This window comes from Chrysemys picta, chromosome 3 (assembly GCF_011386835.1).
Source record: "Chrysemys picta bellii isolate R12L10 chromosome 3, ASM1138683v2, whole genome shotgun sequence".
Lineage (NCBI taxonomy): Eukaryota > Metazoa > Chordata > Testudines > Emydidae > Chrysemys > Chrysemys picta.
Window position 1 is genome coordinate 13,834,550 of NC_088793.1, and position 12,603 is coordinate 13,847,152.

At 49.8% G+C, this 12,603-nt stretch overlaps 1 long non-coding RNA gene across 1 annotated transcript; it reads left to right on the forward strand.

Annotated features, from left to right (window-relative positions):
• The first annotated feature begins 8,853 nt into the window (after positions 1-8,853).
• On the forward strand, positions 8,854-9,674 carry LOC135982156 (uncharacterized). The gene is made up of 3 exons (XR_010599346.1): positions 8,854-8,977; positions 9,075-9,132; positions 9,592-9,674. It is a non-coding gene; the product is annotated as an uncharacterized LOC135982156 (long non-coding RNA).
• The last annotated feature ends 2,929 nt before the right edge of the window (positions 9,675-12,603 follow it).

Sequence of the window (12,603 nt, forward strand, 5' to 3'; positions counted from 1 at the left end):
CTCCTCTCGTGTCATGCAGCTCAGCCCCCCCCCCCCCGCCCCCCAGGGCCAGAAGCCCTAGTAATCCCTCCCCTGCCCCGTCCTATAGACCAGGCAAGCAACTATTCTCCTTAGAATCATGCAATTCATTCCCACCCAGCAGAAGTTGCCATCTCTAATCCACCCCCATGCATCATACAATGGGTCATTCCCTCCTTGAGCATCATGCGGCTCATTTAACCTGGGAGGGGGGTGGTAGATTGTGTCGACTGGACTGGACCATCCTCCCCTCCCAAGAGGGCGAGAAAATGTTTGAGGGGAGCAGCCCCGTACACACCAGGGAGGTGAGGTGAAGAGTTCAGGAGGAAGGCTGGCTTTTCTGGTACAGTGAGTAGGATCCGGCAGCACCTGTGTAATGGTCCCACCCCCACCTCCAGTCCCCCATCATGGGTTCCCAGCGGGATTTGAACCCTGGACCTTCAGCTCTGCAGCATAAAGCACCCCTTAGAGCCTGCACTCAGCTACCTGCTCTCGCTGTTCCACAGCCTCGGCAAGCTCCTGGAGCAGCTCCCCTTGGCTCCCACCCTCAGGATCGCTGAGAGGAGGCTAGAGTACGTGGCCAGACACCTGGATGAAGTTCTGATACCGTAAGGCAACTGCACGGGGGGCACCAGACTGGGGGCTGGGTGGGAGGGGATAGTGCATGGAGAGAGGAGGGAGCAGGGAAAACCAGACACTCCAGGATCCTAAAATAACAGGGGAAAAGTCACTTAGGCTATGTCTACACTACGGGGTGGGGATCGATTTCATATACGCAAATTCAGCTACGGGACTAGCGTAGCTGAATTCGACGTATCTGATCCGACTTACCCCGTTGTGATGACAGCGGCAAATCGACCGCCGCAGCTCCCCCGTTGACAGCGCTTACTCCTACCTGGGCTGGTGGAGTACGTGCGTCGATTCGGGGATCGATGATCGCGTCTCATCGATCCCCGAGAGATCGATTTCTACCCGCCGATCCGGGCGTGTAGTGAAGACAAGCCTAAAAGGCTTTAGCTTCCAAGGTGAGATACCAGTGACAGTGAGGTGAGGGATTCTCAGAAATTAAATGCAGAGACCACAAGCTGGGTTGTGAGTAGGATCAAATCCTTCTGTCCGGCAATATCTCCCAGCAGGCGACTGTCTAGAACACATGTGTCAAACTCAAGGCCCGCGGGCCACATCCGGCCCGCCATACAACTATATCCGGCCCGCGAAATCGTTTTATATATCTGTTTTTAATGGCCCTGTGATATGACGCCCCAATAACACACACTACAAATCCCATGATGCAGTGCAATTGCCGCCAACGGCAAGCCGCGGTTCAAGTTCGCGGTCTGTTGATGTATACAACGCTAATATCAAATCAAAGCTAGACCCCAACAATGGCCAAGAGAAAACTTGATTCTGAAAACCGAGGCTTTCAAAGCCGGTGGGAGAATGAGTATATGTTTACTGAAATTGCAGGTAAACCAGTGTGTCTCCTTTGCGGGAGTAATATCGCTGTAATGAAGGAGTATAACCTAAGACGGCACTACGAGACGAAACATGAGAACAAATTCAAAAACCTGAGCGCAGGACAGAAGCTACAAAAAGTAGAGGAGTTGAAGAAGAATTTGACATCCCAGCAGACGTTTTTCACCAAAGCAAAATCACAAAGTGAAGCTGCTGTGAAAGCAAGTTTCATTGTGGCCGAAGAGATCGCCAAATCAGGACGGCCGTTTACCGAGGGGGAATTCGTAAAGAATTGTATGATGAAAGTGTGCGACGTCCTTTGTCCAGATAAAACGCGAGCGTTTGCAAATGTAAGCCTCAGCAGAAACACTGTTGCTAATCGGGTTTGTGAGATGGCGACTGATTTGAAAACACAGTTGATTGAAAGAGCAAAAGATTTTGTTGCATACTCCCTTGCCGTGGATGAAACTACTGACGCGACTGACACTGCACAGCTGGCGATATTTATCCGTGGTGTGGATTCCAATTTGTGCGTAACAGAGGAAATACTGGACATTAAATCGATGCACGGGACAACGAAAGGAGAAGACATCTTTGGAAATGTATTTCAAAGTGTAACCGACATGAAACTGCCGTGGGAAAAACTCGTTGGACTTACAACAGATGGCGCACCTGCTATGTGTGGTGAAAAAAATGGACTGGTGGGAAGGATGCGCTCAAAGATGCGGGAGGAGAACTGTGCCGGTGAGTTGACAGTGTATCACTGCATCATACACCAGGAATCGCTGAGTGCTAAAGTCCTAAAAATGGATCATGTGATGAACACTGTAACACAAACCGTCAACTTTATCAGAGCCCACGGTTTAAATCACCGCCAATTCCAGTCTTTTCTGCGGGAAATAGATAGCGAGTTTGGCGATATGCCATATCATACGGAGGTCCGGTGGCTAAGTCGGGGAAAAGTTCTCAAAAGACACTTTGAGCTGCGAGAGGAAATCTGCCAGTTCATGGACAGTAAGGGGAAAGACTGCACAGTTCTGCGGGATGAAAAGTGGAAATGTGAGTTGGCGTTCCTGGCTGACATAACGTCGCATCTTAGCGCTTTAAACCTTCAACTCCAGGGACGGGAGCACATAATAACCGATATGCATGATGCAGTGAAGGCATTTCAAGTGAAGCTGCGCTTATGGGAGACACAAATGCACCAATGCAACTTGTCTCACTTTCCCTGTTGCCAAGTAATACGGAACCAAGAAAGTGCCACAGTTTTCCCAAATGCCACCTTTGCTGAAAAACTCAGCGCGCTGCGCACTGAGTTCGCACGGCGCTTCAGTGACTTTGAGGCACAGAAAAGTAACTTCGAGCTGCTTCGCAACCCATTTGCAGTCGATGTGGAAACCGCACCTGTAGAAATGCAGATGGAGCTGATAGAACTGCAATGTAACGGGACACTGAAGGCAAAGTACGACACTGCGGGGCCAGCACAGTTCACTCGCTTCATTCCTGAAGCGATGCCGCAGCTCCGCCAACATGCGGCTCGAATCCTGTCCATGTTTGGCAGCACATATCTGTGCGAGCAGCTGTTCTCTGTGATGAAAATTAACAAAACGTCACACAGGAGTCGCCTCACTGATGAACACCTGCAATCGATCCTGAGAATCTTCACAACACAGAACCTAACCCCAAACATAAACGAACTTGTTGCAAAGAAAAGACTCCAAGTATCAGGCTCTGACTAAATAGGACAAGAAAATGGAATGTTATGATTTGTTATGATTATACTTTTGCTTTAAATTCAATTTTTTATTTATATTTTCAGATTTTTTAATATTCCAGCATGTACAGATTTTGAATGTATTGTATTGACAGGATATTTTTTTATGAAGAGCAAAATATTTTAAGTTGAAATGTATTTATTTTGGAATGATATCCTGTATTTTGGTTCATATTAATGGTTAAAAAACATAAATATTTAGTCTGTTAAATAAATGGTTATACTGTTCGGCCCGCGAGTTTTGAGTTTTGGCCCCCTGTGCAATTGAGTTTGACACCCCTGGTCTAGAACCTGCCCCTGCTCCCTGCTGTGTTTGAAAGAAACAGCAATCAGATGACCCCCTGGGACGGGGTGTCCACCCCACAGAGGACTGGAAGGGGCTAAGGTGGCCAGGCAGACCCATTAACTCCACAGGTGCCCCTGGAGGAAGAGCCAGGGAGCAGGGAATTGATGGCAAGTAGGCTCAGCTGGGCAGGAATAGGCGGGGCCCCTAAAGCCAGGAAGCTGGCAACAGACAGGGGCTGCTGCTGGGAAAGGGCAGCCCCTCCCTGGGCAGAGGGGGACGTGTTTGGAGCTGGTGCACCCAGAGTAAGGAGGGGAACCAGGAGTGGCAGGAAGCAGTCCAGGAAAGTAGCAGGGAAGGCTGGGAGAGGAAAGCCCAGAACTGCTGGTTGAGGGTCCCTAGCCTGGAATCTGCTGTAAAGTTCTTATTTGACCCCTGTTTATGGTCTTGGCCTTCACAACATGCTCTGGCAAGGGTTACACACACATGCTCACATCTTCCTCACCCAAACCAATTTTTGTTAGCTAATCTTTCTATTAAAATAGCACTAGGACCCCAATCATGCTCCAGGCCCCATTGTGCTAGGTGCTGCACATGTGCGTGTGACGAAGGGGTTATCGTTATAGATCAAATGAGTGCCAGCTCCCACTCTCAGTCCTTCGTTAGCCAGTTGATTTCCTTGTGTCAGAGTGTGGTGTGCCATGCATGCCTAGGCACTGCCCCATTGCAGTACAGTTGGAAGGCTGTGCCCAAGCCCCGCCTTTGCTCAGCAGGGCCATGTCCCATCTGTCCCTGTCTGCTCTCTCCCACAGGCCAAGTGTGATGACATCTGCGGCCAGCCAGTTCTCCTCTATGGAATCCATCCCCTCTTCCTCTATGGAATCCATCCCCTCTTCCCTCTGGAGTCACAACTCCTTTTCCCTGGGAGAAGCCTCCGTGACTCGGTCAGAGCCCCTCTGCCGCACAAGGGAGATCGTGCCTGTCGCGGGCTGGGAAGGATCCACTCATCCCATCCAAGCCCAGCCTCTCCCCAGGCCTCCTGCACACAGCAGACAAGACCGGCGAGAGCAGATCACCCCACAGAAATCCCACATGGGTCTTCTGCCTCCAGCTCCACAAACAAAACCTCTGAGATCCGACAACAGCCCTCAGCGTGCCCAGGAGATCCAGGAACCATGTGGTTCCTGCCCCTTGGGATCCCTGCCTCAAAAGGCCCAGAGGATCATGGCAACCCCTGATGCCATCCTGGCCAGGCTTGTGCCCACGGCAGTGGTCAAGCTGCAGGATCACTTGGCTCAGAAATGCTCGGAGATCCAAATGAAGGCGTTTCCTAAGATGGTGAGAGAGTCTCACAGAAATGCTCCCCTCGTGAGAGAGACTGCCCTGCCTGGGCCACTCTGCCCCCCCAGGGAGCCAGGCAAGCCCAGGACAGCGGCATTCCCAACGATGGGACAACAGCCTGCCTACCCCATCCAACACCACATAAGGCGTGAGCATCTCATCATGCAGCGGGGGCTGCTCACCCTGGACCCAGAGCCCCCGGCAAAGGTGCCTCACGCCGTCCCAGCCAGGGGAGCTGGGGTGGAGTTCAGTGAGATGGAGACCAATTTCCTGCTCGATGAGGTCAGGGAGAACTTGGAATGGCACACACAGCGGAAGAAGCTGCAGCAGGAGTGGGGTTTGCCGGATGCCCTGTGGAAATCCCGGCGGGCTTTCCTACCCCCGGTTCCCAAGCTGTCTTCCCTGAAGGCAAAGCCCGAGGTTGAGGTGGTTCCCATCCTTGGGGAGCCGCTCTTCCTTGGGAGGGACGTTAAAAAGCAGCTGGAGTTCCACATTAGAAAGATGCAAGTGCAGCAAAGATCGGAACTGCCCATGAGGATCCAGGATTCCCTGAGGAGGTTCATGTCTCCTTCCCCAGAGAAGAGAGGCCAGCTCTCTCACCCTACGTGCGGGGGCCTCGTGACTCCGTACCGGTCACCGTTTCAGCTGCATTCCAAGAACGCTCGGTCTATTCAGTTGCCTCTAAGGACCCCCAGTCAGAGGTGGCTGGAGGATGTACATGCCCTACCCACCGACAGAAGGCAGCAAATGGCCAGGTCTTACTCCTGGAACCATCCTGGGGCAGCAGCATCGAAAGGGCAAGAAACCCCAGACCAACTATCTGCTGAGCTGCATGGTCTTCGAGACATCACGGCTCCACACGGGTTCGATGGAACTGTGAATTCAAAGCTCTCCAGGGACCAGCCACCAATCAGAGTTTGCAAGAAGTGCGATAAGGTTCGACGGAAGAGACCAGCTGGCTCTGCAGGTGCTGACTTGCCCAGAATTCCACAGCAATGGACTCCAAGAGACTCCTCAGCATCATCCAACCTCAACAAGATGCCAGTGGCGTGGCTCCTTCCAGCAGACGGGAGCAAGACGCAGGATGGAATGGGGAAAATGGCTCCCACCAAGCAACCAATGATGGTGTCCATTGCTACGAGTACAACAGGGCTTTCGCAAGCTGGGGAGAAAGCAACTGGGAGTCCTGACAGTTCTCCTCCAAAGCCAGCAAAGGCCTCCAGAGCTAGGACACCATCCCCTTCAAGGAGCAAAGATCCAGTTCTCAAACGGATCTTAATGTGTCTCAAGAAAACCTTCTCCAAGCTAAAAAACAAAGTGAAGTCCCAAATGTCCAAGGACTCTCGTTCAAGAAGACCTGATAGTAAATTCACAAAGCCACCCTTTTGGAAGGCAAGGGCCTCCAAGGGTGTCTTGTAGTCATATAAAGCCCTACCGTCAACCCTGCCCCTTGACCCCTTAAGTCCCACCCATGGGGGTATTACTTCCGGGGTCAAGGCGGACACATGACCGGAAGCAAAGTGTGTCATGTGACCCCCTATAAAACCTCCTCCCACTTCCCTCTACCAATCAGGATGGGTTTTGCCCGCATAGGCCTGACCCGAGAGGAGATTTGACCAATATGGGGGAGTTCAAGGGTGGGGTGACCCATCCGGAAAGGGTTCATGTGACCCCTCTAAGAACTCCTCCCACCGCCTTCTACCAATCACGATGGGTTTCGGTCGCATAGGACTGCCCCGAGAGCAGATTTGACCAATCGGGGATGTTCCAGGATGGGGTGACCCGTCCAGAAGTGGATAATGTGACCTCTCTAAGAACTCCTCCCACCGCCCTCTACCAATCATGATGGGTTTCGGTCATATAGGACTGCCCTGAGAGCAGATTTGACCAATCGGGGGTGTTCTAGGGTGGGGGGACCCATCCGGAAAGAGTTCATGTGACCCCTCTAAGAACTCCTCCCACCGCCTTCTACCATTCACGATGGGTTTCGGTCGCATAGGACCGCCCCGAGAGCAGATTTGACCAATTGGGGATGTTCCAGGGCGGAGTGACCCGTTCGGAAGTGGATAATGTGACCTCTCTAAGAACTCCTCCGACCGCCCTCTACCAATTGTGATGGGTTTTGGTCATATAGGACTGCCCTGAGAGCAGATTTGACCAATTGGGGGTGTTCTAGGGCGGGGTGACCCATCCGGAAAGGGTTCATGTGACCTCTCTAAGAACACCTCCCACCGCCTTCTACCAATCACGATGGGTTTCGGTTGCATAGGACCACCCCTAGAGCAGATTTGACCAATCGAGGATGTTCCAGGATGGGGTGACCCGTCCGGAAGTGGATAATGTGACCTCTCTAAGAACTCCTCCCACCGCCCTCTACCAATCGTGATGGGTTTCTGTCATATAGGACCGCCCCGAGAGCAGATTTGACCAATCGGGGGTGTTCTAGGGCGGGATGACCCATCCGGAAAGGGTTCATGTGACCCCTCTAAGAACTCCTCCTACCGCCTTCTACCAATCACGATGGGTTTCAGTCGCATAGGACCGCCCCGAGAGCAGATTTGACCAATCGGGGATGTTCCAGGGCAGGGTGACCCGTTCGGAAGTGGATAATGTGACCTCTCTAAGAACTCCTCCCACCGCCCTCTACCAATCGTGATGGGTTTCGTTCATATAGGACTGCCCCGAAAGCAGATTTGACCAATCGGGGGTGTTCTAGGGCGGGGTGACCCGCCCAGAAGAGGGTCATGTGACCCCTCTAAAAACTCCTCCCAGCACCCTCTGCCAATCAGAGTGCAGCACCATCACCCCATAAGTCCCAGTGCCGGAGCAGAAGAGGCCATCTTTTACCAGGAACGCGTGCTTTAGAAATCGTGGAAACATGGACTCCTTCACCACTCCCGTGAGAACTTCGGACTTTGTTTTAGCCCCGAGGGTCTTTGACCATCCGCGGAGAAAGCGCTACATCAGCGACAGTTGCGAGGAGGAGGAGGAGGGAGCGACCGAGGGGAGCCCTTTGGCCCAGCCATTGATGGATACACCAGAACCCGAAACCCAATTGCTTGTGAGACACCCCGATGAGCGTGGTGCCCTCTTGTCGTCCACCCCCATTGAGGAGGAAGGCGAACACAGCTCAGGGGAGTCACCGGAGGACAAGGTGAATGGAAAAGACGTCGCTCAGGTAAATGAATTATTAAGAAGTGACGCTTGATGATGGGGTGTAATGGGGTTAGGAACTGGGGAGTGGGGGGGTTGTGTAAATTTAAAAACAAGTAGTGGGAATTTACACTGTTTCTTTTCTGAAAATCTCTCGACAGCTCGACGATGGCTTTCTAGAGGAGCAGGAGGCCCTGGACAGCGTTGCATCAAGCAGCGAAGATGAACTGGGCCCACCTTGGTTTTGCTCAACGCCGATACAAATTGTTGAAGAGGACTCCGAGGATGATGGCTATGAGGAGTTTAGGAGGAGGCTTGGCATGGAACTAACTGAGCCAGTGCCACGCTGTGAACGTAAAAAAAGTTCTGCGGACTATTGTACGCGTTGCTGTTTATGCTGTCCTTAATCACTGCCTTAGGGAAAAGCTTTTTGAAGATTGTGACGACTGTGTCATAGATGCGCCAGTCCAACGGCACCATGACTGTGTGACTTGGACTTCAGTGGATATAAACTGCAAGCTCGGGGGCCTGTGTGCTGAGCTGTATTTGGAAATCCTATTAAACACTGTAATTGCCATAGGTTATGCTATGCAATGTCTGTGCCTAACCCAAGAACATTTAGCGCCAGGGGGGACCTTGATAAAAAACAAGCCCCAAGACATTCATTGAGATCTGCAAAGGGCCCCCACTTGGAATGGGCACTGTAAGAGGCCCTACAGAAAAATATATTTGAAGTAAAAGGAAAAAAAAAAGAAAAGAAAAGCAGCCCAGTTGTGCAGACAACTTATTCCGCCAGCAAAGACCACACAAGGGAATGCTAGGGAGGGGTGAGCCCATCAACCTGCTGACTATTTTGAAACAAAGAGTTAGGATGGTACAAAAACCTCAGGGAGCTTGGAGCCTGTCTCTTCCAACAGAAACGCTCTTGAATTGCTGCTGGACTGCAAGAGGAGGTATGCGCCCTGTTTTGAACTCTGAAAATAGATATTATATAACGCCATTCTTTGGCCATGCTGTCTTAGTAAATAATGGTGCCTGGCTTTATTGCAGTGTGATCTGTTTAGCATGGAACCAGGAACTTTAAGCTGCATTTCACCACCAGGCCAAGGTAAAAACCATTTTAACTATAGATGTGCTTAATATTCTTAAATTAAAAAAAAAAATACCTTCAGGTATTACACTGGTTGTATAGGGATTTGGGGGTAATCCTAACTTAACATGTTTGCTTGTTCTTTAACTTGAAGGCCCAAACACACATGGCAGGGGTGGGGGCGAGGTGGTGGTGGACAGAACAACCATGTTTATTGAAAAGTATTTTCAATGGATTTTAAAAGCAGTTTGGTTTTTATTTTGCAAAATGAGATGTCTTTTTAAAAATGTTTGTGGGTTTGTTTTTTAAAGCGGTAGAAATAAACTCAAAACCTGTGTTTGTTGTGCAGCCTGAAATGGATTCTTTTGTTTTAAAGCTGTGACTTTTCAAATAGAAAAACACCCTAACGAATATTTTATTTTTTTAAGTTTACAAGACAGTTTCATGTGTTTTATTATAATGTTGTTTGCTTCACAGTACGGTCAAAACATGAGAGGGTAAACAAGCTCAAAAGAAAAAGGAAAGAGACAGCTGAAAAGGAAAATTCACCAGCATCAATGACTGATGGGTGGATGAAGCCCAGTAAATATATTTTGCTTATTTGTTTCATGAGGTTTTGTATTTTAAATAAATCCATAGGTGTGGGTGAGAAAGATGGTAAAGTTCAGTTTCGTAAAATGTCTTTTCTCCCCCCTCATAGGCACGGGCAGCTTTCCTGACAATGCTGTAGTCGAAGCTACAGGGACACCTCCACCAGAACAGCCAAAGAACCAGGAATCTGCTTTCAGACCTTTAACAACGCTAACACAAAACAACACAAGCAGGAGCGCCGCCAGTTTTTCTGCCGCCCTAGGGGGCGGAAGGTCCCGCCCCGAAATGCCACCCCTCCACAGAGGCGGCGGAAGGTCCTGCCGCTGAAATACCGCCGCAGTCGCCGCCCCCTATATTGGAGCGTCCTAGGCGACCACCTAGGTCGCCTAATGGGTTGCGCTGGCCCTGAGCACGAGAGTGCAGATGAAGCATCAGGGCAGCCCAAACCTCATATACGTCAAACCCAAGGACAAAACAAAAGATTCTGGTAAAGACCAACCACGCAAACACAACGCCAGTTCCTCAGCGGCCGCCACCACACCAAGCCCTGAGAAAACTGAGCAAAAACGCTCACATTCACAAACCCAGAGCACGCGCTCTAGGGGTTGTGAACGTGAGCAAAAATACACACATTCACAAACCTGGAGCACGCGCTTTAGGGGTTGTGAATAAAAAAACAAGGACTGACAGACCATTCTCCCAACACCATAAGCTCGTCACAACTCCCCCATATTCTAGTATTTGGGAAAAGTATGATGCTTCATTCAGAAAACTGATGAAGATTTGGGGAAAATATGAGGCTTTGTTCAGAATACTGGTGGCTGCTATATCCTCAGGGGTCTAAAAGAAAGGAGAGCTGGAAACCACGTCAAAAATGCAAAAGCTCTGGCAGGTGACTTTTTGAAAAATACTTCCATTTTTCCAAAAGGTGGCTCTGAGCAGGCGTGACTAGCCGTGGAAAGGGGCCTGGGTAAAAAGGGCACCCTCAAGGGTACACATCAGCTCAGGTGTAAACAAAAGGGGGGACAGCTCTTGGTGGACAAAGAAATAGCGGCCAAAAAGTTCCAGGCCAGGGTCTCAGTAAAATTTTTTAAAAAGGCTAAAGAGGTAATGAGGAAAAAAGCAAAAAGAGATGCCCCCTACTGGAGGCTCTCAAATTGGCTTGTCTGAAAATGGGGAGGTGGAACCCGACTCTCACGCAGAGTCTGGTTTAGAAAATTCCCCAGAGGGCTCTCTAGAAGGTCCCCGTCTCCTCCTGATGACCCTCACGGAGGCCCCTCGGAGTCTGACTCTCAAATAGCATCTGATGTAGAAGATGCCGCTGACGGTCCCGTAGAGGAACCCCCAAGTAACCCTGAAAATGCAGAGGTGTATATGGAGAGAGTGAGACGTTGGCAACGTGAATTACCTAGATTTGGGGGGTCGGTGTATTGTGAGGAATTTCGTTTTGTCAATCCTGAGGGAATAAATTCAGCTCAGCAGGTTGTTGAAGCTATACACAGGGGAATACAGTTAGTTCTGGATGACGTTAATGGTGATTATGATGATTATGTTCAGTTACGTTTAGAGAGCCGAAATTTAACTAACCCTTTGTTTTCAGTCAGAAGAACTAGGGATGAGCTGTCTGCTGAGGATTTCTTAACTCAGGCCTCAAAGCTGCTACAGAGCAATAGAGAGTTGTATCTCGATGGGACGTTGCGCCTCGTTGTGACAGTTGTAAAAAACAGGGGTGGGGGCGCTCGTAGAGTTTTAAATTCTATCCGCGGTAGTCAAATCCTCCATAAAAGGAGACAATGCTTAGTAGACCTGACATACACCGGTACCAATCTGTGTTTTGCGGGTGGGCTCTTGGCCGTTATGTCCGACCGTAAAACTACGGACGCGGAATTGTTAGCGGGGCGAGAAAGTTGCAGGAGAAACGGGTGGTCAGATCAAAAAAAGGTTCTGCTCAGTGACGTAGCAACGTTTGAACAGCATTTAGGAGTCAATATACAGGTGGTGCTGTATACGGCGAAAGGCGGTTGGGGCTTTTTTTAAACGGAGGGCCCAGTGTACCCCAAGACTTTTTTCATCCCGTTGCACGATGAGCATTACTATGGGGTTCTGGATGTGAAAAAGTTCTTGGGTGTGAAAAATTATTGTGAGTTTTGCCACATGGCGTACAGTCACGACCACTCTTGCAGGTATCATTGCCGCCTCTGTTTGAGCGTAATGTGTTTAGACGGACACGTCAACTGTGCATCGAAAAAACAAGTCGAATGCCTGTCTAAAACTTTGTGTGATAAGTGTCAGTCTTATGTGGACAAGCGGCACAGGTGTTAAGGGAGGCGGTGTAAGCTTGTGAAATCGAGAAAGCTTTTACCAAGTATGTGCATCACAGAAACCTGAGCATTATGTTTATAGTTCAAAACGTATTTTGTCAGGGGGAAAAGAGTCACACGATTAACCTAAACGCAAAAACCCCAGGGATAAATTACAAATCGCTACGCTCGCTCGGCAAATGTACCCCTGCTAAGCTGAATTCTTTCTAGAAGCTTTTGAGGATGCTACTAAAAGACCTTATGGCTACCTGGTGGTGGATTTAAATGCTTCCACACCATAAGCTTACAGAGTAAGAACTGGTGTTTTCCCTCCAGACTGGCTGGTGGTTTATACTTTGAAAAGAACAACAGCCAGGTATAAAAAGAGATGAACTATTGGCAGGCCCCTTTGTAACAGCTGGGGTTGCTGACCGAAAACATGTCTAGCTGTGTAAAGAGAAACCTGGTCCTTTTAAAATTACTTAGCAAATCGTCCCCGCAGCAAAGGAGGGCTATACTATGTTCGGCCTCTGACGATTTAGTAGCGGCCATCTCAGAAATAGCGCTCAAGCGCCCAACTTCCTTGGGGGTGTAATAT